The sequence below is a fragment of the Zonotrichia leucophrys genome, chromosome 1A (genome assembly GCF_028769735.1).
Source record: "Zonotrichia leucophrys gambelii isolate GWCS_2022_RI chromosome 1A, RI_Zleu_2.0, whole genome shotgun sequence".
NCBI lineage: Eukaryota > Metazoa > Chordata > Aves > Passeriformes > Passerellidae > Zonotrichia > Zonotrichia leucophrys.
The window spans coordinates 53,019,294-53,046,219 of NC_088170.1; positions in this window are offsets into that span (position 1 = coordinate 53,019,294).

Below are 26,926 nucleotides of genomic sequence, written 5' to 3' on the forward strand. Positions count from 1 at the left end.
GGCAACATAGCCCAGACCTCACTCACGGGTGGGTATTCCTGTCTGATCATTTGAATATCTGAGACAAAAAAATCCTGTAGAGATATTATACCTGTGTGATGTGTGGATGTGTCATAATTTTATTGGCACCCATTAACTCATAAAATAAAGATGGAATGGTATTTTTTTATTTTTCTTTCTCCCCTCTCCTGTCACTGCCCACCCCCACCTAAATTTTATTGCTAAATTTTTCACAGCTTGTTGTTAAATTATATAGCTTAAAAAATTAAACAGGGCAGCTAATTTTTGTAAATGTCCAGCTATTAGATCACTGCTATAATTTTAAAAAGTGAAGAAGTAAAGTTTTATCTGAAGTACAGTAGTAAGGTGTCCGAATGTACAGAAGAAATTTTCTGAACTTTGGTTGTTCAAGGATGGTCTGTGAATCTGAGTTTGGGAGCTGTGCAAGACAAAAATGGCATTAACAATAGACTTGGAGAATTGCATCCCAAGTAGGACAGGAAAAGGTCCTGACTGAAATATCTGGGATTAAAGTACTTGTAAAATATACAATTTTCTCTCAGGGTTTTCCTCCTAGGGAAAGCCATAGGTCAGGAAGATGCTTTTAAAGATGTTTCAAAATTATGAGTGTTTAAGGAAACTATTTTTTGAGGCTCTTCTGTAATCTCAATTAAGTGTTTCTGAGGTTCATAACAAAGGGTGATCATTATGGTTTTTGGGTTTCTCAGTGCTTTCATTTCAGAATTTAAAAACACATTTTAAATTACTTAATACTAAAAAGCAATACAAAATATAGATATATGACACTTTGTAAGTGTAAAAGTAAGTAAAAAGACTAGCTACCTAGTCCTTTTAGAATTAATTTTTTAAACTTTTTTTTAATTTAAGAAACTCGTTACAATATGCACAAGCACTGCCCAATTTTCTTTTATTTTCTGTTCCCTATATTTTATCTCTTATAATTAAACTTTATTTCTTCAACTAAATACAACATATGCCTTGCAACTTTTCAGCATTGTAGCCTCTGAATTCAAATAGTAATTTTTTTTTTTTTAAATTTGGAAGGTTCAAATGATACAGACATAAGGCTTTCTATATTTTGAGCCTTTAGAACCTGAATTATATTACTGGAGATATCTGAAATATGGTAGGTTTTCTGAATACAGAGAAGAAGCTCAGTTAAAAAATAGACATTGTTTTTGTTTTAAAAATAGATTTAGTGTCACCCCTTAAATGTCTTTTTTTTTTTTTTTCTGAAAAAAATAGTGCATTGAGGTGCACATTTGAAGCACAAATCCTAAATAGAAATCTGTAGTCCTGGGACCTGTGTATGTGCAGACCATTTGTTCCCATCTAGAAGCTTCATTTTTGAGGTCAGGAATGTGCAGTCTTGCACAGATAAGAATCATTCTTCTGGTTTCCATGCAGGAGCCCATATTTGCAAAGCAAGTGGGCAGGACAACAGAACATGCTCTGCATGTATTTATTACAAATAATTAATATGCTGTTCTGACAGCAACTGAGAAGATGGAATTTCTAGGAAAATTATGCATCCCTAAAACTGTGGGTTGTGAGAAAGCCAGGTCTCCTTACTTGTTCCAATTCATGGGAGGTTTTGTTCTCTGTGCTTCTCCTTTCTCATGAAAAAGGTCTTTCCTTTTGGTCTTGTACAGAGAAAGCTGATATATGAACTTGACCCAGTCCCTAAGAAAGCTGTTCTCTATCCCACAGCTGTCTGAAGTGTAACTTAGGTACAGTGCAGTCAAGGAGAATGTAATGGAATCATGGAATGGCTTTGGCTGAAAGGCACGTTAAAGATCACCTAATTCCAACCCCTGTGCCATGGACAGGGACACCTTTCACTAGGCAAGGTTGCTCAAATCCCTGTCTGACTTGGCCAAGAATGGGGGAATGAGGCATCTGCAATTTCTGGGGACAACCTCTTCCAGTGCCTCATGACCCCCACAGTAAATATCTTCAATACCTTTATTCAGATATTCAGACAACTTGACAAGCAAACATCCAAACCACTTTTTTTTTTTTTTTTTTTTTTTCCTGTGGAAAGGCATCGCTCTTTTGAGACTATTAGGTAACTGTGTAATAAAAACCAAAATCTTTGTTTTCACATGAACTTTTAAGATACAAAACAATTTGTATGTAATTTCATCCCACTGCAGGATAGATTACCAATTCCAGCTTCCATTTACAGATTTAATTTTCCAATCCTCACCTTTTTCTTTTAATCTTGTTCAGTGTTTTTTAAAGCAGTTACTGCAAGTCAGGCTTTTAAAAACGTAAATTATGACACAATTGCTTTCAACCACATTATCTGCAAATGGTTAGAGTGCAATCAAACTAAGTGCTCCTTCCTGCTGTCTTTTGCACACATGCACTCACACATGCACCAAAGAAATGAAATCACACTCCAATGCACTCAGCTAAAGCAGCAGATGAAACCTTTTTTCTGCTATGACCATGTGGCAAGTGAAAATACGATGGTGTCCCTGTGTGGTGGCACCGTTTCTTTCCCTCCAGCACTTCCTTTCCTTTGCATGGTTGGGTTGTCAGTCCCACTCAGGGGACTGAACACCACTTTAGAGGGGTCATGTTTCCCACCCACAGCAGCTGCTGCTCTGTTTTCCCCCTTTCACCTTCTGTATTCAGTGGCCCTTTCATTAGTGAAAAAAATCAGACACCCCAGAGCTCTCGGCCATGCCACTGTGTAAGAGTGGACACAAATCAAAGGATTTTTAATCCCTTTGAGCACAATACTGTGACCTCAGTGCAGGACTCTTCCAGGCAGTGGTGGGAGCTGGTAAAAGTTGTTTAGTTGGGAAGCTGATTTTCCATGCAGTGTCGCTGCTATAAAAGGCTGCTATATTGCAGGACTGTGGAAGAAGAGAGAAAGGACAAAATACTTCTCACCTTGTGTGTGAGAAATCAGTATCTCATACGATACTCCAATTCTGACAAATGGTTCAATTTAAAAAATGGCCACATTTCAAGGATGGGCTGGTTTTATTCACTGAGATGGAGCAGTGTCAGGCAAGTGGTTTGTAACCATTTGCAGGGATCTCAGTTGCATATTTTTCTTGATGATAGTGCTGATCTGATCACCAGCACAGCCTTGGCCTTTTTTTCTTTAAATCCTGACCCTATCTAGTCTAAATCTTTGAATTCCTTCTAGGTCCTCATTTGGCTTCATTTGTTCACTTCCTTCTGCATTTTTGTATGAATAAATCTTCCTTTAGCCTTTCCCGTTTTTGAGATTGCTTGGCAGTTGCTTCTCTAAGTATGGTGTAATCTTCTGTACAAATTTGTGTCTAAAATAATGTGTGGCTTCTAAATTTTTAGGTGCATGGAGGTCAGGAACTGAGAGGTATGAGGTGGTATTCAAAACTGAAGTTTACAATCCAGCTGTACATCCTTTGAGCTAAGGTGTCTTGTATGGAAATGACAGATCAAGATACATCAAGCATTTCTCAATCAGAATGAACTTGCTTCCATTGTTACTCAGGGAGAATTTTGCATACTGATATAGTAAGCAAAACACTATAATGGTTCAAGTTTTTCAATTACAAATTCATAAACTTTCAGGGACAAACATGTTCTTACTTATTCCAAAAATTTTCCTGTCTTATTTCATTTCCCAGTATAGCAACTGTTATATTTTTCCCCCCACAACCTCTCATACCTAAAACTGTTACTCTTCTAATAGATGACTAATTTAATTTCATAGTCAATAGGTCAATAGAATTATATATATTTTTCAATTCAGAAATAGTTTTAAACCATTCAAGTTGTGCTTGCTGAAATCTAACCAGTTTCTCAAAGAAATAGTTAAAATAAAGGAGTAAAACCTGTGGGGAAAAATATTCTCCCATACGTGTACTGTCATTGTTTCACTGAATTGAAATCTGTCTGAAGGAATCTAAATTCATGACTTTATTTCCGTTTTTTTACTTAGTAGTGCAGATGATTGGACTTGCCAGATGCTGTGCAAGGAAGATAACTGTGTAATATTCAAAATGTTGAGTCCCATGTTGATGCCCAACCACAAAGCCAAAGCTTTGCATCTGTTCAATGGCCTAATTGAAATTCAAGCTGCACTGCCAAAAATTACTCAAAAAATGTTAAGCTTTATCCATCTTTACCAGGGGACTATAAATGAATATATGTCATGATTTTTCTTGAGCTGGTATACTCTGCACAGTTTTCTGGCAATATTTGCTTTCTGAAAGCAGTTGTTTGACAATATCCATGCTATGAAAGCATACTGAAAACAGGGCATTATACTACTTTCTTTTAAACTTGACCCATGGAAGAGCAAATCTATACTAATCAGTCAATCTGAGCTGCTACTATGATGCATTTTGGAAAAGTAACATGGCCTGAGTAGGAAGAGTGAATGAAAACATTAGGTGTGCGTGAGGAGCGCTCCAAATTATTTGTTCTGAAAAGGGCTTTGTCCCAAACTGATGATGCCAAAAGGCAACAAAAAAATTTCAGATTGGCTTAAACTGACCAATATCTAAACAGTCACCAAGGGACTAGCACTAAATCTCTCAGGAAAAGAGTTAGCTTTCAAAGCAGCACAGGAGAACTATGAAGATCTGTAATAGGGGAGAGACCCCAGGGAGCAAGTGGGGCACACAATGTGTGCAGGCACTGCCTGCACCAAGTCAGGGAGTGCCTTTTCTGTTGCTGATTCTTTTCCTGAATGTAGAGCTCTCCCACTGATTAATTTCATCATTAGTAAATCAATAAACTGCTTCCATCCTGATTTCATTTAAACCATGCAAGTTAAGCTGTTTTTCCCCATGACAAAGAACCAGTTCTGCTGTAGGAACAGAACCTTTGATGCTGGAAAAACTGATCATTATAGCTACAGGGCTGGACTAGCTGCATTAGTATGTCAGTGATTGGTTATCAAATCTCCTTTCAATGTTCTAGCAACTCACTCCCTGTGATCACACAAATGTGGTTCAGTAAAAACACTCAGCTAACTTCTTGTTCCCCTCCCCATCCCCAAAGGCAGCTAAAGATATCCTGGGTTTCCCTGAACAGACCCAGTGATTGAATACCTGCCGAAAAAAGACATTCAATCTGACATTGCAGTGGAGATACAAGATATACAAGAAAGAAAGGCCGCAATGCTGAGTTATGCTGGGGTGCCCACATATTTATAGCTGTGAAATGTGCTGGCTTGGCAAAGGCACAAAGGCAGCCAAGTGTACTCTAACAAAATTGCAGTGTTGGCAACTGTGTCTAGGGACAGTAGGTACCAGTAAAAGTTCCTCATGTGGAAATCATGGCTTTAGCACCTTGATATTTGCTTTCATTCTTTTTCTGATCTTTCACATTTTCCTACTGTCTTATCCAACTTCCATTAATTTTTGTAACTCCCTGGCAGAAGAGGGGACTACATTTCAATGCTGTGTCCATTAAAAAGTGCACAAATACTTATTGATGCTGTGCTGAATCTGTGCAATAGCAGTCATAAAACACTGTAAGAAGCTGTAAAAGAATTAAGCTGAAGTTAAAAAAACTCACATTCCCTTTCAGATACTGTTTTGTTTGAATCCTATGAGATGTAAATTGTGTTTTGTAACTATGGATTTTTGGGGGGCTAAAAATGTGGACATGAAAACATGTTATACATTATTCTCTGTATAGAACAAAACCCAGACAATCAGGATTGTATTAATTCCCCATGGGTTGCAAACATGTTCTAGTCTTCTGCTTGTGCCATACTCATCTTTTCTTCCTTTCAATTGCATCATATCAAGCTTTATTATCTATCTTGGTTTTAATTTTTTTCCTCAAGAATAATTTATTGTATTTCTTTTTTCTTTTTTCATTTTTCCCTACTATTAATTCTATCTCTCCAGCTTATTGTTGCAGCTGAGGATCCTCATAAAATCATTTTATAGAGGCATTATATGAACTGTGGGGGCTATATGCCCAACTCTGGAATCTGTGACCTATGCCATAAATATAGCACATGATTAAATGGTGAACCTCTTTGTGACTCTAAACTAAATATGCCAAAAGTTTAGATGGACTAAAAAAGCAATTTGATAAATGAGTGCAGAAAAAAAATCCATCAAAGGTAGTTGAACAGAAGAGTACTAAATTTGGTGCGAACACCTCCTAAACTGCAGAATGGAGATTGTAACCTGAGAGACTGTAGCCTGAAATACATCACTGAATACCTGTCTATTTCTTATACTCCTCTTTAAGCATCCATTACTAATTATTTTTGAACATGAGATAGCAGGCTGAGTGCTTGACTTGTTATGGTATGGCTGTTCTTATATAACCTTATGTAGATGTTTATGATGACAGATTGCAAAAGTGAATTAATGCTCACCCATGGACTAAGAAGAGCATGGACTCATTTGTTCACTGTCAGGTTATAATCATATTTTACATTCTTAAATGTAGAACTGCTCTAGAGGAACAAAAAAACCCTAACATCACAGTTATTTATCATCAGCACATGCATTAAATATGAATTTGTATCTTTCAAGTTATATTTTGCATGGTGAATATGCACATGGTATTCAGAGTTGGCTGGTGCAGTAATCAATGTTTTCACTGCTGGTAGGGTACTGACCTGAGCACAAGAATAACACTGCTCCTCACTGTCACTCTAATGTACTTTTGAGTGTAAAGATTACTTGTTGTGTTTCCATGTTGGGCCTTTGTTCTCTAATCACAGATTCTGAGTACGCATACAAATTTTGCTTCTACCTGTTTTGATTCTATCTAAGTCTTATTAAGGGTCATGACAGATTTAAAGACCTTGAAATATCGTATGACTTTATGTTATCAAACTAAAGGAGAATTAATCCCTAACTGTAGTTCTATGAGGAGTGAAATATCTTCAAAAAAATATGGATTTCTTTCTTATTTTGCCTCATGTTGGCTGGTCTTTCCTGGGGCACAGACCAGCTTAACACAGATGTGTTTTCTCTTTCTATGGATCTAATTTTTTTGGTTACTGTTTGTTTTTTCAAGCTGTAACTAAGGCATAGTCACAAATACAGTATGGTCTCAGAAATGTAATGTAAAATATATTGAAACTCAAGAACAGTAAGAAGTGTGGCTTAACACCCTTTGCTAACACGGAGTCAAGTAAGGCTTATGGTAAAACACTGATATTACTGAAACAATGTTGTCTCTAAAGCATCAATATCTTCCATTCTTTCATCTTTAGGAGTTTAAGCTATCTAGGTGGACATTGCATGAATAATATTTTTCAAAGTTCATGGACTTTATTCTTTTACTTCCATAAAATATAATTTATTCTCCTGAAACCAATTTATTTTATCCATACTTGCATCTGTCAGAGATTAGAATCTGGCTCTATAATCTTACAAGACCTATTAAGTCAAAGGCAAGTTTTGTTCCAGAGGCAGATGCTGAAAGGGCAATGGAGCTTCTCAGGACAGAAAAAGAGAGGAAAAATTCTAAATTTTCAGGAAAATAGAAATTAGTAAAATCCTGATGAATTGTAAGTTGACTGGCTCATACCATGACATCCATTTCAATACATTTTGACTAAAATTCCATGAATAGATGTTAGTTGAATAATTTTAATTGGAAAGAAAATATTACTGTTTGAAAACTATTTGTCCTTTCTTTAAGAAATAGCTTACCTGTGGAAAGTGCAATTTATATGTACACTCTTTTCCACATGCAAATTCTCTGTTGTGGATTTCATACTGGTTGAAAGAATGAAATCATTGGAATAATTGGTTTTCCCAAATCTTTCAGAAATTCTCTTCTGTAGAATCCAACAGATTGGAGGAGTCAGGGCTGAGGGTGAGCACTCAGCTGCAATGCCAGCAGCCCAGGTGCCCTGGCAGGAAAGGGCGCTGCTGCCGGCTCACTCTGAGCCGCCTCTGTTCAGCTCAGAGGAAATCTGTGGCAGACGCTCACTGCAGCTGAGGTTCTATTGACAGTGATGACATTTCTGCTTTCAAGTGATGGAAAATATCTTTGTTGCTTTCAGATGTGTTTGCCTTCAGGTCAGAGGTCTTTTCACACCTTTCACAGAGGATCAAAAAATACAAATGAACTTGTCTAGAATATTAGACCTACAGATCATCTTCAATGTTTGAGTAACAAGTTTATTCATACCAGAACTTGGTACTGAAATATTCCACACAAACATTTTATGTTTATGAGTTAAATAATTCTGCAGTTCTCACTATTCATTTCATATTTACAGAACTGTAAATTATCTGATTATAAAAATAAAGCATAGCTACTATGGTATTTCGTTGTCATGCCTAATAGTATGACATAGTTAGTGAAAAATATAAATATTTCCAGTTGATACAATATAATTTTTTATTCCAAATATCAATATAAACATGTAATTTCCTTGAAAAGGGAAAAAATAAATTATTATAATGGAGCTTTATAGACAGAAGTTTGAAGCATAGTTAAATTATTAAACTACTTAATCTTGTGAGACAGGAGTTAATTGAGATTCTCTAGTTTAGAGTCTATTGTCTGAAATCCAGCAACATGCACACAACACTCCATCTATTTTATTCTTCCATCCACCCTTTCATTTCCACTTTCTTTGCAGTGTACTAAATAGTGAATGATTCACAAAGATACGGAAAGAAATTACTCTGGAGAAAGGGAAAACAAGTAAAAGGAAGATTGTAAGGACAAAATTATCACAAAAGGCTTTTCAAGCCCACTGATATTACTTTTCCCAGGAGTTTGTCTAACCTGTCTCTGTAGCCTTCCTATGGTAGAGATTTCCATCACCTTCTAAGGCTGTTCCAGTGCTTCAATATTTTTGATGTTTGAAGTTTTTATCATGTCTCTACTTCAATCTCGGTAAATTATTTCTTTTTTATTCTTCTATTTGTGTTGAAAACTCATGTTTGGACAACAGCTTGCACAGAAAAAAAGGATACCAGGTCTCCTCCCTGTGCTGTAGGAAGTTGTAGAGTCAACTTCATGAAATGACAAACACAGCTATCAGAGGAAAACTGTTCTTAAAATATAAAAAGGTGTTAAGGATGACAATGTTAAAAAAAAAAGAATAAAAGACATGGATCACAGTGGTCTGTAATGCCAGTGAAAATAATCTGAAAATATTCATTGGTTCTATTGCTACACTAAAATGCTAAAGATCTAGTTTAAAGACAGTTGAATAATATAGATAATTTCTAAACCTTTACAGTTGCAAAGAAGTGGAATATTTATGGTGTTTATCTTTGTGAGTGAGGAATTGCATTTTTCAAGAATGTGTAAAGAATGAGGCAGATTTATACAGGAGACAATGAATTCAAGCTCAGTTGCATTATTTGAGAATCATTCCTTCTGTGGCTAAATTCAGAATAAAAACTGGTCCACAAACCATTCACTTTTTACTAACCATTAAAATACTTGCTTTATTAATTAAATTATTTATTATTCATTTAATATTTTCATGCATAACCCTATCATTATGACAGAAATTTGGAACTTTGAGGCTGGACTCAAATAATCCCATCCAGTATAATCCTAGTTTTATACAGGGGAAAGTAAGAGGAGAAACTGGGTTCTTAATAACATGCAATAATATCATATAATGTGCTGAGAGGACTCCTTTACAGAAATAATCCAAACATTTACAAAGGCATGATAGGCTGATATAATAAAACCAGAAATTTTCAGTTTTAGGTAATAACACCAGCAGAAAAAAAAAATTGTTGTACTTGAAATTTAGCTAACTTGACCTCAGTGCTTTATCTTTGAAGCTTAATTTAGACTAGAAATTAAGTCAAATAGAGCAATCGTGGTGGAATTTACACAAAGAGAAGAATATTGTGATTCTGAACTTCCAGTTCCTCACATGTATTTTGGTTTCAGTTGGTGCTGAATTTCCCAGCCTGTGCTGGTTTATTCCCAGTGCAGTGTGACTCTGAGAATTTCTAGAAGGATTCCTTTGAGTGGAGTCCCTCAGGTCACAGCCTGTTCCACTGCAATACAGCACTGCTTCTACTCAACTCAGACCTTTCCAGCAGCAGGGCTTGCATTACCAACAAAACCTCACAAGTTGCAATAAGTCTCTCAGAAGTCTTCAATCACATTGCAACTGAGATGGGAGAATAAAAGGGTAAAAAAGTGATAGAATTTGCTGTGGAGAAGTAGCTGGATACTGCACCATTTAAAACAATAGGAATTATTCTTATTTACCATTAGAGGGCATACATACAGTAGAAAATACATGATTAAAGAGTATTCCAGTTTACTAGGTGAAAGGTTAATACTTCTGTCCTGTAATAGATACACACTAAAGTTTCCTAATAATACTTTTTCCACTCAAAGTTGTTATGTCTAAAAAATCTCAGACTCTAAATTGAACACCGTTAGATGACAGGACAAATAAGTCAGTGCTGCCAAAAGTCCTGTGGCTGTTAACTCTGCAGCACTGCTGTGTTTTCAGCTCCTGCAGCCCACTCTCACATTCGCCCAGTTCAACAAGGATTTGTCATTACTTTAAGGTGTGTAACAGACTCACAATATTCTCCATCCCTTTCTAGTTGGTGTCTGAGAAAAGGAATCACAAAAAATAAATTTGTGCATCAGAAGCCCACAACAAATAAATTAAATGAATGCCTAGCACAAAAGAAATGCCTGAAACTTTTCTCCCACTGAGAGTGCTCCTCTAAATTTATAAGTACTCTAAGACAATCTGTCATACCAATGTAGTAGTTACTGTGACAAGGTGACCTGCCAAGCATGAGGAAGATACTGCTCTAAACTGAGTGAGGACTTGACATATATTTTGTGGTCATCACATTGTAAGACGAGTACTGCCATGGTTTATGCTGTGAGACATTCCTCCTGGCTGGGTCAGAAAGGAGGGAATACAGCTCAAGGCTGCAGTGGAGAAAAGGATGTGATACTGGCAGGGCTTGGTAGGGTCATATTTTTTGCTCTGAAAGCCTGTGTGACAGGTATATTTCATGTATATATATATAGAAATATACCTGAATTATTGGAATATAGATTTCATTTTATATTTTGGTGTGCTAAGCAGCTGTTCTTGGCTCATTGGGCTGAGAAATGGTCAGTGTTGTGCTTCAAATGTAGGAAGCACTTGGTTAAGAAGTGGGAAAGGGGAGGAGATTAATGTAAAGCTAAAGCTTTCTTTCTTAAATATATGGAGACACAATTTAAGTCTAGTTTAGAATCTCTAGTCTAGACAAAAACTTAATAGAGGCAGCTTGTCTACAAAAAAGACCCCCACTGAATGCATGGGGGATCTGTGAGTGTAATGAAAGAACTTTTGGAAGATAAAAATAGATATATTCTCTCTCATGACATTATTCTCTCCTACTTAGCTGGTGATCAGGTCATCCTTACTCATCAGATAATATCTTAGTAGCAGATATCTGATGCACAAAATGTCAGGATGTCTTAAAGTTGTCTCTAAATGAAACTGTTTTTTCCCTTACTTGTGCTGGAATGGAATTTGTTGAAAGTTGAGGCAGTATATGAGCACATTCCCACAGAGATGCATACAGCAAACTGGATGATTTACTGATATTAAAGAAAATGGCTAGGGTGGTATGTTGCATAGTGCCAAGTTTTAGTACAGCTTTGTGTAGTTCAAATAAGCTCTTTCAATTAAGGGTGCTGTGGACCTGAGAAATAAACATTTTCTCTAACAGCCTAACAATGATATAGTGAAACACATCCTGGAAGGACAAATAAAAGCCTCAATTAATCTGGAATTAAAGTGTAGGTGTATTAGGGATGAATAGATGCCACACTAACCAATGTGTTTTGTTGCTTGATTTGGAAAGTTATTTTTCCAAATCTACCATAATTTTTCTTGATTTCTGTCACCCAAGTGAGGATATTATTAAAAACAATTTTGTCTGCTTTTCTGAGGTCTAGCACCTGAACCTCTGCATTCCAACGTAAAAAGGGGTAAGTGCAGCAGGTGTTGCCCGTGTTAAGTCATGGAATTAAGGGAGTCCCTATAAGTGTGGGACTACTGGAAAACAGAGGTTATGGAGGGCCTCAGTGAATAGCAATACTAGAAATATTTCTTGATTTTTATTAGGTCTTGTTGCAAGGAAAACCTATTGAAATAATGTAGTTCAAATTAAAACAGTATCAAAGCAGGTTATTGATCTACTAATGACAAGCAATTAGCCAGTAAGCAGTGAATAGTGTCCAACAGAGCAGCAGCCCTGCCGGATCCAGGCTTAGGATGAGATGCTGAGGCAGCTTGCCCCACTGTCAATCCAAGTTTTGATGGCTGCTGACTCTGGTAAAAGGTCTCTTACCCCCATTACAAATGCTCACACTTGAATGCTTCTTTTCTAGTTGACTCCTCCTGTTTTTCAAAAATATTTGTAATTCTCTTCGATCTGTTTGGAGGGAAATGTTATTCCAGATAGTTTTGAGCATTTGAGCCACTTGCATTGGATATTGGAGATATATCCATTTCTTAACAAGTGCTGATGTCCAGGCCATTTGCCAAAGGCCAGGTCTGCAGTCACTCATCACAAAGTTTCTAGCTAGTAGATAATTATGATGTCATTTAATTAAATACTTTGATCTGTGCTCCTCAGAGTTACTTTGGACTTGTAGACATATGTAGTGTCCAAGAAAGATGAAGGTCTTGCCAATCTTCTCAAACTTGATTAAAAGTTGGCAACCAAAATTTCATGGTATATTTTAAACAATTGCTCACATAGATAATTGTTTCATTACTTACATCATTGCATGTGTCTATATTAAACCAAGTGGAAACTGGAATTTCCATCTTCTAGGAAATATTTGCAATTCTTAGGAAAAAAAAAATCCCAGTTGAAAGTAAAATGTGGGAAATAAGCTTTTCCTTTCTTTATCCTCTTTTAGGAGCTTTAGAGAGAATGATTGCTTTTTGGGAAAGGGTGAAGAGAAGAGGTGAAGTTTATTTATTTTCTCTTATCATGTCCCATCTTGGCAGCACACTGCTTTAGGGCTTGAGGGCTTAAGATATGAGGAACTGAGCAGTCATTTCTCTCTGAAAAGATCTTGGAAGTCTGTGCTGTGTAAAAATACTGATTAAGTCACAAGAACATATTTGGTAAGCTGCTAGAATGCAGGGGCACTGCAGTGATTTTTTGTTTCATAAATGGATTTTCTGATGCAGGAGGAAAACAGTGTTCATGAGCTTTCTTATTTGGCTGAGTTTGAACCATGATCCTTACAATGTTTATCTCAGTTCAGTTATAAATTGTACTTTATTGAAGGGAGTGGAAATAGAGACAATCAAGAGTAGCATAAACACAAAAGTACAAAAACTGATATTAGAAACTGGATAAGAATTTTTTGTTTTTTTGTTAAAACCACCTTCTCTGCTCAAGTTTTCTAAACCTGCAGATGCATTTTCTTTCATTGCCTCTAGAATACAATGTCTGTCTTTAGAGTAAGATTTCAAGGTTGAATTTATCCAGCTCTTCCTTTCATTTATTTCTTTATGCCTTTTGTCAGCAAGGCTGAAGAGTCCCTCTTTTTGTCACAGGCTTGTTTTTTTTTCTTTGAATGTAAAATATCTCTACAGAGTAATCACTTTCAACCTTTTCTTTTCTGATTACTCCTGAAAACCTTCCTTAGAGACCATGTTTTTCAGTGCTCAACCCCTTCTGCATGAGTGTCTTTTCTCTGAACTCTCTCCAGCTGATTGTACACCTTTCTTGAAGATTCAAGGCTGAGCAAGAGAAACTTCTCCACTCTGTAATTTACTTCACCTTTAAGAGTGTCAATTGTCGCTCAGTTGGTTTTCTTCTCTCTTATCAGAGCAGTGCTCTGAATGTTCATGTTGAAGTTAAAACAAGCTTTGACATGTATATGTATCAGTTTTAAAATTATGCAATTTTTTCTCTCCAGAATTTGGTTTAACAGACGATCTTGAAATACTGCCACTTCCTATGGGATAGAAATCCTGTTTACTTTTTCAAGGCCATTGTTCTCTTAGATGGGCACCAATCTCTTCTCTGCTTTGTAAGAGAAAGCAGGAGAATACCATTTCATCTTAATTATTAAAAACATAGAAAAATTTTTAAAAAAGGAAAAAATATTCACTGAGTTGAAGAAGAAGGAGGAGGGTGAGGATTTTTGACAGAGGATAAGAGGAATAGTGCTTGTGTTATGTAATATATGGCTGTATCTGACCTCAGAGGTTTACTTCAGAGACTCATTTGTGTTTCAATAGAATTTGGTAATTCTTAGGGGAAAAAAATTATAAATGAGATATTATTATATAATTGTACAACAAACCTAACTTATTTTCTTGTGACATTTCTGCTAAAACTTTTTTGTGATTTTTATAATGTGTACTGAGGGATTCAACCATTTTAAATCTTAACAATTCTGAGAGTTGTAGGTGGCTTAGAGCAAAAGTAAATTGACAAATATAACTGAGATAAGGTCATTATGATCATTGCTTTCCTTACATGCTCATTAAGGGATTATTTGGAATGGAATTAGGAAGGAGGCCATAAGGACTTGCCCTAAAAAGAAACAAAAATACAATTCATAAAGGCTTCAGGTTTCAAATTTCTTTTCTTTGCCTTTGCTATGAAAAGTTGGAAAGAAAAATGCTAAATATTCAGTTTGCTCACTGGTAGTTCTGTCAGGAGAATCAACGAAGAAAAATACAAACCTACAATCCAAGTTCCAGCTAGCGGGGCAGGGAGCAGAGATGCACAGCTGGCAGGAGAGGCTTTGAGGGCAGGCAAGGAAAGGTCCAGCAGTGGAAGCAGGACTAGGAACAGGAAGATTCATGAGGAACAGGAGTGGCTGCTGAAGAAAGGCTCACTGCAAGATCAATGGCAGCTTAAATCAGATCCTGCTCCCCAGCAGGATTTACTAATTATGCTGAATGTGATCCTGCTGCAGAAAACGGAAAGTAGCTGCTGTGCTTGCATCCAGTGGTTGCATGTGATGATTTCAAAGTAATGTAGCTGTACTTTAGGAACCAGTTATTGCAGCTGCCCTGCTGTGTGGAATCCTTTTCTTCCTTCCTTTAGTAAATCAACTGTTTTTAAGGCATGTTTTAAAACGTTAAGTTTTAAAATTCATACTTGCCTTGGAAAAAACTAGCTCAAAATGCATCAGAAAGCTTAATATAATTTTCTGAGTATTCTGAACCAAATGAAGGTATGTTAGTAGTGATGCTTTTACATGTTAACTCAGCCTTTGATGCTGTTTGCAGTCCATACTGCAGAAGGACTTCAACAATTAAGATCTATTATTATACATGTAAGAAAATCATGAGTGAAGAGAAAAATAAAATATTCAGTTTCTCAAACCACTGAAGCTATCAAGTGTGTCTAGAGGCTTAATACCAATTTGTAAAGCAAAGAAAATACAAGTAAAATCACTAAATTAAAGAATATTTAAATGTGAAGTATGGCTAAGCTAATGACATTCCTCTTTAAGCATCAGTGAAACAAGATGGTATATTTTTTGCATTAGTGATGACTTTGGACAACTTTTAGACAGCAAATGGCTGAAGAGTAGAGAAGAGTAAAAAATTAACTGTTCCAAAGAAGAGGACAAGTCTAGCCTTTAAGACAGAAATCTACCCCGATGAGAAAAGTGCCAAAACAAAAGGTGTGAGCTACCTGTGTATGTCTAAAGAGTCATATGGTTATAAAAAGCCAAAATTGGTCAGTCAAGCAGTCTCATTTTCTACCTGTCTGATTAATTAGTCCAGCGGGCAGAGGAAAATGAGAGATGAGATTTGTTTTGGCTTCAGTAGGACTGCTGACTTGACACTGCACATGTAAAATAGGAAGACATGGTTGGGTGAAATTAGCATAGAGCTGTTTAAAAACCTATGCAGCTACCCTTAACTTTTGGCCTAATATGGGAGCAGAAATTAAATGAGGATTTTGATGGATCTATTACCCATTGAATTTTACTTAATCATAGCTGTTGCATGAATGGCATAATAGGAAATATCCTTTAAAATGCCAATACAATGCAGGTTAAAATTAGCAGAGGGAGGAGGAGAGAGGTACAAGTTAAGATTTTAAAATTTTGTGAAAATTTGGTAAAGGGTTTCTAATACATAAAATGAAATTCAATACAGCAATGCAGAATTATTCTTTTGTAGGACAAACAAAATGTGCAAATACAAAAAGGGCAATAACCAGCTATGATCTGTGCTGCAAAAATTGAACTGAGCCTTGAGATCTGAACTCACAGGTGCTAGTTAATGCAGTGCTGTCTCAAAGAGGCAAATACCTTGCTGGGATGCCTCAATAAAATATCCAGCATTCAGTTACACCTCACCCAGCAGATAATTCTGTCACTAAATAAGTGCAGTCTCAGCTGACGACCCAAGATCTGGGCTTCAGATCAGAGAGCATCAATAACAGAAATAAAATGACATGTGAAGGAAGGTTAACATAGTGAGAACAGTGTAGGGCGATGGAAGATGGGGGGCTTAAAAGACAAAAAACCCACCAAAATCTTCAGAGAGAGACAAGGAATTTGAATATTACTAATAATTACTAATTAGTCAATTAACTAATCACCAGTCTCATTGTCTTTCTCATTCATTAGAGTAGGAAAAGTAAGTGGCTTATTTATCAACCAAAGGTAAAGGAGAGGAGAAAGTGGGAAAGAGCAGGAGCTGTGAAACAGTGAGGTGGCTGCCCAGGGCTGGTTGTCCCTGAGCCAAGGTCTAAGGTGGTGTGACCCAACTGCAAACTGTCTGGATCACTCCCATCAATTCCAGGCTGGGAAAATGGTCAGGGAGAAAAGGGGGTGATTGTGGTGGATACAGGAAACAACTGTGAGGGAAGCACAGCAACCAAGTGTCAATTACAGCCAGGAACATATGACAGGAATGTCTGGGACTGATATTCACAAAGGGGTTTGATCACCCGCACCCAAAAAAATCTCTATGATCTGCTCAAGGTACAGTTGATGCCTTAGGGCAATTTCAAAGGGATACAAAGTACAGTTTTGCCTGATGCTGCAATGCTTGCTATGGCATTAACAGGCTTTGCAGGGGAATCCTGGGTGTGGTGCATACTAGACAATTTACTTTCATCATTACCTCTAATAAGAGATTTATTTTTTTATAACAGATGGAGTGCAAATCAAATTGGGATGCCAGATCCTTTTCTGCCTCCTGGCCAGTAGGGCTGAAATTCCTCCTTATGTCTGGGAAAAGTGGGAAACCTGGCTGACTGCCAGCCTGCAGATTAGTGCTGCTGAGATGCTGTCAGCAGCAGTCTTGATGGTAAATATTCATGAGCCAAATTGTGCCAATATTCATGTTTGGCGTATTGCATATTCAATGTTATTGTCTATACCACTTTGTAAAGGTCATCCTGGCATCTAAAGTCAACGGAAATGACTGATTCACTGTAAAAGATCACCATTCTCTTAGAAAGTGTGAAACCTGTGCATTTTTGAGTAGCCTATGTGGACCACTTGTAAACACTTCTGTTTCTATTATCAAGTGACAGTCTCAACATATAGAGTAGCTCTAATTTAGCAAGAACAGCTGCTAGTCCTGCCCAGCCTTTCTTGATTCTTGTTATGCCTTATTTGACTTTGAGATCACACAAAACTGCATCTAGAATCTCATAATTTCACTCCCTTGTACAATGGGCTTTTATCTGCAATGCGACGCAGAAAAGCTGGCTTTCCAGTTTTTGAATATTGAACACATTTTATTAAAAAAAATTAGAAATCACTCTGCTTAGCTTTAATTCATGAACTTATTATTTTGGGATAGAGCAGGGAAGTCCCACATTAATTTTCAGCAACAGGAAGGTATTGCTGTGGGTGAATTTCTGTCAGAGCCACGGAAATTATTTTTTCAGCCACAAGAATTCAGTGCTGCAATGTCATAAGAGCATGTAGTTATTATTCTGAATGCTATGCAGACTGTAACATAAGACAGAAAAAAGTGCTCACGAGGAACATATTGAATTATAATAAATCTGTCTCGTCTGGAGACAATGATGATCTGGCACATTTTGTCAAGTGGCAGTCACAGAGGATGCTGTGCACTGCATACATATTACTGCATTAGCCATAGGCAGTGAGAGGATGGCACCAACAGGGAAAGTGCTCGGACAGATAGGTTGATCATTTGTATTCCAGAGCTCAGCAAGTACTCAATTCACTGATCCAAACCAAACATGTTGAAGTCAAGGCCTGCTTCTCTAACATGTTTGATATACAGCTGAGCAGTAACTGAATCAAAACAGCATCTCACTGTTGCTGTCTGGTGTCGTACTGGGTGGTGAAAGCAAGTGAAGCTTTTCCTGGCACTGGGGGTATGTTGTATGCAAATGGACCATCTCAGTGGTAAATCTTTAATGTGGCAGACAGAACATTAATTGCATAGCTCCCCAGGATCATGTTGCATGCCCAGTTTCCTTAAGTTAAATTATTCCAACGATTCTTCTCTTGATGGGGAGTTCCAGGCGTTGCAGTCCTACTGTGTGCCATAAATTAACTCTTCTGCTGTTCAGCTTCAAGTCCTCCCTAAATCCTGGGGCAAATGCCATTCATATGTACCGTGTGTATCTAACTGGGACAACCCAGTGTCTTTGCTACTGTTCATATTAATATTCTGAAATATAAACTAATAAGTAATGTGATATGATATAATACATCTGCATTTGCATCTCCTTATTGTAGGATACAAATTCATCTTACGAAAATTAAAAACCTGCTTATTTAAATCTTTAAACAAGAGAATGCCTGAAGTGCTCTCCCCCTACATTTTATAAAACCAGCTCCTGACATGTACACTATAAGGATCAGCACTTTGCCCTTTGAGTCAGTACTATTTTGGGGCCAAACAAATATAGACAGATGTGTACACACGAGTGCTCACACGCTTTGGTCTGGCAGCCTGCACTGACACAACCTTCCCTTTTATTGTCTGCCCATAATTTAGTACAAGCTTAGTTTTTGCCATGAGCAGGGTACAGCAATTCACCAGAGTCAGGGGTTAACAGCCTGGCAATGAAATCCTTTATTTTCTCTGAACATTTTCACCTCTTTTAATCTACCCCCATCTCCACAGCAAGGTGAAGATCTCTCAGAGAGAAACTCCTTTTAAAAGCTGCTCAAATTTCTATGTATATGTAGCAAATGGTCACATTTGCTCTTCTAGAAAGAGTTCTAATGTAGTCCTTTGCACTGTGATGAAGATGCACTATTTTAGATTATTAGTTCCATTTGCAAAATGAAAAAGAAAGCTCAGTCCTTTTCAAAAAGAAAAGCTCAGCATCTCCTCAGATAGATTTTATTTGATAGTCTAATACCTTGGCCTTGTTCCCATGGTTCCTTATTACAGTATGCTTTTATCCTTCAAGAGAATTGGTCCTCTTGAAAACACAGCGGGTGTTTAAAAAAAGCAGACAAAAGGGACATTTTTAATAAAAAAGTTTGACAGAAAAAAACTCCACATGGTTAAAAATGGGGAAAGATGAGTATTCTATAGAAAAGACACAATTCTTATTTATCAAACTGAGATTATTTTTAGGCTCCAGAGAATTGCCTCTTACACTCCAACAATACATGAGGTGGAGGTACAAGACTGTCCACAGTAACAAGTGAGGAAGACATGTCTTTCAGAGAAAAACGTCTGGTAGAAGGGATGCCCTCTGTGACCAGATTTATGTTCAATACAAGCGGCAATAGGAACAGAATTGATGAAAAAAGCTTAGTTGAAGCATGGTTTAGTTAAAAATTTGCATAAACAGACCAACTAGACTACACATAAAAGGGCAAGAAAGCCTAAATCAAAATGGAAAGTATTCCCTTACCCCATGGCTGTGGGCTGAGCACAACATAAAGAGAAAAATACATCAGTAAGTGTTCTTGTCAGATTGACTTAGTTAATCTAGATGTTTGGAAACAGAAAGTGCCTTGAGCTATGCAATGAACTGTCTGCTAGATTTGGGCTTGCAATATTGAGCACAGGTTCAGTCTATGGTTAACTTGAACTTCTACAACAAAAGTAAGGGACAAATAGTACTTTTTGTGCAAATCTACCTGCTTGTAACTTGTCTGATAGTCAGAGCAGCAGCTTCTAATTTGTTCTGATCATATAAAAGAGAATGTCTGTTCTCCTTGAACATAAGCTCCTTGTAGGAATAGGATGCTATTGTATGCATTCTTTGGAACTGTTAATCTCATACCCATTAAAGAAAATTTATAGTTTAAATTGCCTCCTGCATTTATGTCCTGCACTACTAAATATTTTCCAGACTTTCATTTATCTTCCAGTGGAAATTATTCTAAAGTATATAAAGATTGTGACCAATTTTTTTTGAGATTGCCTAGAAAAGGTATTCTGTTGAAGCAGGTCCAAACTAGGACCAGGGAGATTATAAAATCTGGGATTTTCCAGTCTGGAGAAGTGAAGGTTTCAATGAGACTTTATAAGAAAATGGAGACAAAGAGTTTAGCAGGGCCCTTTGTGAAAGAACAAGGGGCAATGGTTTTAAGCCAAAGATTGGTAGATTTAAGTTAGTTATAAGGAGGAGGTTTTTTTTGTAAGAAGGAAATTTTTATAATGGTAGACACTGAAACAGAGATGTATTAGATACCCCATCCCTGAAAACATTCAAGATTAGATTGGAATAGGCTCTGAGAAACCTCACTTGCAGGGGTTGGACTAGATGACCTTTAGAGGTCCTTTCCAATGCAAGCTATTTTATGATCCTATGATTTATGTGTCTCTATATCTCTGATTCATGTGCTTGTGTTCTCAGGCAGGGGGAACCTTGGAAATGGCCTCTGAAGTGATACAAAAAGAGATGGTTTGAAGGCAATAATATTGAGATGTCAGCCAGTTCCCACAGCTGTCCACACTCCTAGGAATAAGAGGAAAGAGAGGGAAGTGTATTAACTTCTAAAGCCATTTATTCATCCCCCAGGGTTCCCTTGTGGAGGTTCTGCTCCTTGGCCCTTCTAATGCAGCCCTGTGCCTAAAGGTATTTGTTATAAAAAGTAACATAATGTGCACAACACTGCAGTAGTTTTTAAGACTGCGCAACATCAGCTTGAAGAGGTTTCTTTATAACATATTTAATGCCTGATTATGTAAATAGAATAAAGTTCTTTTTTTTTGTTACATGAGTATGTAATCTTTAAATGTTTACAATCCAAACAACTTGAAAGTGTTGGCTTTTTTCCACTTTTAAAGGTTATACATCCAGTAATCTCCACAAATATCAAACTGCAATAACATGTATTTAAACTTCAAATGTCTCTGGCAAAAGTTCTGCTTTTAATCATACCCTGGAAAATGTAAATGTAGTTTCAGGGGTGACAAAATGGCTTATGGCAAGCCAGGTTCTCTCTCCTTTACTCCTACAAATTTGGGCTCAGAAAAAAATCATTCTATTTAAGGAGTAAAACCCTTCATAAGTGAATAAAAGTGGTAGGAACACTTTCCCTGTTAGCAGATGGCATTTTGATAGCTCTATATATGGCTCTAGATATCCCTCTCCCTGGAGACAAGAGCTATAATTTCATTACAGTGTTCTGAAAAATGGCACAGAGACATTGCATGGTCTATAAAACCTCTAAATGCAGCAATGATACTTATGCCAGCTCTTCCCCTTCCTCAGACTTTATGTGAAATATAGACCTTTTTGGTTGGAAAAATTGACAGTACCCATGAGTGTCTGACCAAGCTGCTGAAATGATATGATTTGACCCTGGGTACCTGCTTGGACCCCAGTCATTAATGTGTGTGATTTCTGAAACAGTATATTCTGATCCCAAATCTCTGCTTCTCTTAATAACTACAGGTACAGAGAGAGGCTGGGGAGATGAGAAAGAGCCACATTAACACGAATTATTTCCTGTTGCCTCTGTAGATCGTCTTAGTTCTTCCACATCTGTTCAAGCTGTGCATGGTTTTTGTTTACCAGTCCAGTGATAAACATAAATTTGAAATAGCAGGTAACAACCTGACCCCCACCCAGTGGTTCTTGGACAGTTTCTTTCCCCCTCTAAATTAATCTCTTTTCCTTAAAGGTGAGATTAGTGTGAATCAGAAGTGAGAATAGAAAACATTGATCACTCCACAAAATTTAATTATTATTTTTTACATGGATGTAGAGGGAAATGATGAATGAACAAAATATGTGGTCTTATACCTTAGTGAATTAAAATCATGTCTCATCTGCCTTCAATATGTATTGATCTGCTTATTCAGAGTGACTACTTCTGTCCTTTTCACTAAATAATATCACTGGCTGTTTGGTAGATGAGGAAGGAAATTAAATGCTTAGGAAAAAAAAAAAAACATTTAAAATTCCTTCATAATTATATTTTCCTTCAAATGCTTTTTCTAAAGCTTGAGTGTAATTCCTGATCAATAAGCAAGTATAAATATGAGTATGTCTATGTGAAGTATATATTTGAGGAAACCAAGGCAACTCATTATTTTATCACAGAGCAGGAGTTCATTTCAGAACTTTAAAAATAGGACACAATAATATTGATCACTACTTTGTTTTTTAATTTATATTATTTTTGAAAAATAAATCTGATGGCCCAGTCCTCCATAAAGCAAGTGAAATAATTCAGATAATTAGAAAAATGTTAAAGATTTTTATCTCGTATATTTACTATAGCTATAAAATATATGTTTGGGAAATTTGGTGACTACAAGAAAAGGGACTGGGATTACATCTGGTGCAGTGCAAAGACCAAAACACGCCAAAAATAACCTCACAGATGTTATATATATATATATAATATTTATATATTTCATAAATTGATTATGAGTTTCTAAAGCAAAGTGTCAAAAGTGTCAAGCATATTTTTTGCTACAGAAAAACACACAGCAGTCTCAAAAATGTGTATGTAAAATATTAATTTTTAAAACTGGGAGTGAATTATTTGTATTTATTTTAATCTGCGAATATTTTTCATCAGGAAAATTTATGAAGATGAACTAAATCTTGGCAGCTTATATATCCTGCCAATTTGCTTTAAGTGATGATAAAACCTCTTTAGAAGGCTATCAGAAATTATTTGTAGATAATTGCTTATGACTTGGTGATGATCTCTGCAGACTGAGACTCCGGGCATCTGTTACTTTTTGCCACACTGTCAGCCATCTTGATCAACAGATTTGAGCACTCAGAAGCTTGTACAGCTTCGAGAAAACAGTGATAGACCTAAATTTTGTGAGATGGTCTGTGTGAAAGTGGAACATTTAGCCTGAACGCTCTGTCAAACCCCAACAAAAATAGAAAAACTATTTGAAAAAATTCTCCTCTCTTACTGAACCCTATTAGCATTTCATTAAAAATTGACTTGGTGGAATCTTATTCAAACTATCTGCAACAACTCCCATATCATCCACACCAAGATTGAATCTTTGCAGAAGAATCAGACCTGTGCCCATATATAATATACAATAAATAATATAATTCTGCTGGGTAGCAAGCAGCACCTTCAAGGCTGCTGTTTCTATCCACCAGTCCTGAAGCTGGGACAAAGCACAGATTGCTCAACTGGAACTTTAGTTTCAGCAGAGTGCATAATGTATGCTAAAGGACTCAAGGAAATAAACAGAGGATAATGGGCCCTTTGTTCTGCTGTAGCTGTGTACAATTTGCAAAGAGTTGTTTAATTCTGACTGATTTTCTTTTGATATCATGTTTGCATGTTTTTAACCTTTTCTATGCTTGAGAGCTTTCAGTTCAGTAGTGGACAATATCCTACTGAAGCTGAATGCTTATCTTGCAATTTTCAAGTTATTGCATGCAACTTGCAGAAGGATTTATTTTGTTAACTCTCTCAAGTGCATAAATACTATTAATGACTTATGGTTCCCTCTACTAGACTGACTTAATACTGACCTACTGACCATCTTCTTTTCATCTTAAACAGTAAGGTTTTTTTGTGTCTGCCTGCCACCCCAATGGAAAATATTTTCATAGCAAAAACCTTTTTTGACCTGTTTTGCAAACCACAGAATTATTTGAGGAGTCTGAAGCTCAGCATTTGCAGAGTTTTGTCGCTCTCTACAAAATCTGCCCTAAGTAGTCATATCAAGAGAAGCGCCTTTGTGATGCATATATGATATATAAACACATAAATACAAACAAAGACATAAAATTCAAAATACAGAAATTCATATAAGATAGAAAATGCTATCTCTACATTACACATATGTATAGACAATATATATGTGTGTATATGTGGGTTTTTTTTCTGAAATGCTAAGCAGTTGTATATCTTCTTGCTTTAAAGCAAAGGTTATTCAAGCCAGACAACTTTCTCTTGTTTTCACATTACTCAATCAACTCCCTAAAGAAATGAGTGATCCAGTAAAGCTCTGGCCATTGGACATGTGGTACCATTTGTTATATGCTACTTTCTGTACTCTCTTTAATTGCTAATCTTACCACCTTATAGATACCCATTACTTAACTTTTCATATACAAAGAATGTATTATCACTGCTCATGTTGGACGTTTAATATAATTTTAATCTAAGGAGGTGACCTATGGATTCTCATTCCATAGTATTTCATTTGCTCCTATGAAGAACATCTCTATCATTGAAAACAGTGCTGTGCTAGTTGTGTTCAAATTTGTGTGCTGTTATATTCAAATTGCCTTTTCTCAGACAGGAGTCGTAGTTCCCATGTGGTTTTTTTGAAGAAGAAAGAAATTGTTAAACTTCTAAATGGGTATATTCACTTCAGTGTTTGCTGGTCTGTTATTTTTGTTCATCATTTCAACCACGGTTGCCCACACACATGTCCCACACAATATGCTCTCACATCAAATTAGGTGGAGATACTTTCTTTATCGTTGATAGTACAAACTGACTCATTTGACATTGTCAGTTTAGAAGTACACTTGGCTTCCTAATCTACTAGAATTCTGCTTATTTTATATACAGCATAAATTTCTTAGAATTCTACTTTTGATGTACACAAATAAACTTTTTGTATGGATGGGTCATGACATAGGCGAAGAATTTTTTATGGTGTATTTCTTAGATCATTAACTTATGTGAACGATTCAATGATCTAACAGAAAAAAAATTTGTAAAATGTCTAAAATTTAAAGTCAGAGTTCCAAATGGAAATCAAATTCCCTTTTATTTTACGTGAGAATAGCAAGATATCAAACATAACTCCCAGAGGGCAGGCTAAATCATAGGCAGGCAAAGCCTTTAAATCTGGGCAAAATTCTAGGTAAATGCAAGAATCATTGTCTGAAAGCAACAAATAAGATTAGGCTGAATGACTGTTGTGATCCCTTTTAAACTCACCTATCTGTGAAAAAGAAAATTACTGTCTCTGATTGTCCTGTGGCAATTTGTTCTGTCACATACTGTACATGATCTTGAGACAAAACCACAGGAAGGAAAATAGGAAGCCAGTATTTGGACTAGAAAATGCAACAGATGTTAAAATGTTAATATCCAGTTCTATGCCTGCCTGTACAACATATGTCAAACCTTCAAGAATCCAGACACTTGAACTTGTAGTGATTGAACACATAAATTTTTAGAAATAAATATCAAAGTTGTGTTAGATAATCCAGTAAAAATGACAAATTAAAATCTGATGTTTGGTCCTCTCTTTGCCCTAGTGGGTACAAAATGTTGTGCTCTAGATATCCACACGGTTTTGAAGTGTCTGAAAAACTTTGCTGGTATTCCCTACTGCTTAGAGAGGTACAAGTACTGCCATTGGTACTGTCAGTATGATGCCGTATAAATGGTATAGTCATAGTTCAACACACAATTTGATTTATCATTGGCATGATCATGTAAAGCAAAGAGGCTGAATTTAACAAATCTGTCAACAGTATGACTTTTTACACCTGCACAGATTTGGCAAATGAATAAATGCTAGAAAAGCTTTAATCCTGAGTTCTATCCATAAGCAGAAGAACAGCATCTCTGCAGGATCTCTGCTTGGAAAGATGAGGACCTAATGTGAGCATATTTCTCTTTTATTCTGGACAACATGAATTAACGATTCTAAGAGTCTGAGGCAGTCACACTAATAAGGAATGAAATGGTAGTTTTGAGGTAGCTGACCATGCCTTTATCTCCTTGCCTTATTCACATCTGCCCCAGAACAGCTAGATGTGAAACGTTGCATTAAGTAGATTAAGTGACTTGTCTCCTCTTATTGAACTCTGGAGCCACAATTTGTCTTGGCAGCTACACCTGAGTGCTGCCAACATCTCAACTTTCAGAATCCCAGAGGGGCAGCTTGCCCTCTGTAGCAGTACTGCTGGTCCAGACAGTTTTTATGGGAGGTAGTGTGTTAAAGAGAACAAAACTCTTCAGACTGCTCACCACCCACCACACGTTGGCTGGTGACTGGTCACAGGATTAGTGACAACCAAGTTGCTACTGCAACTGCATCTTCTGCAACAAGAAACAGGTAAGCAATGTTGGGCTATTTTTAAAATGTCATCATTCCCCTTCCCCCAAGCTTCCAGACCACACTGAAACACAAAATAGCTGGTGGATTTTTATTTCCAGGGTCCTTACTTGGTCCTTTTTGTAAACAGTTGAGAAACACCATTTTGTGTATTTGGTACTATTCCTAGCAAACCTATTTGCTGGTAAGATGCACACCAATTGCTGGTAGCAGGTAGGGTCACCAAAAGATAAAAAGTGAAAAAAACCACCTTCTTCAGAGAAGTAACTAAAGAAAAAAGAGAACAGGCTTGAATGAAATAAAGAATGGTGAAATGTATGCTTTAAACACATAATTGGCTGTGTTGCTCTAGGAATTTTAAATGTTGCCTACCCTAGTCATGCTTAACAGCTGGCCTATCTTTTTCTATGAATGTTGTCTCAATTATTTAATGTTTTTTATTTTCTCCCTTTTTGTTTGTCGGGACCGACATTGACCCAG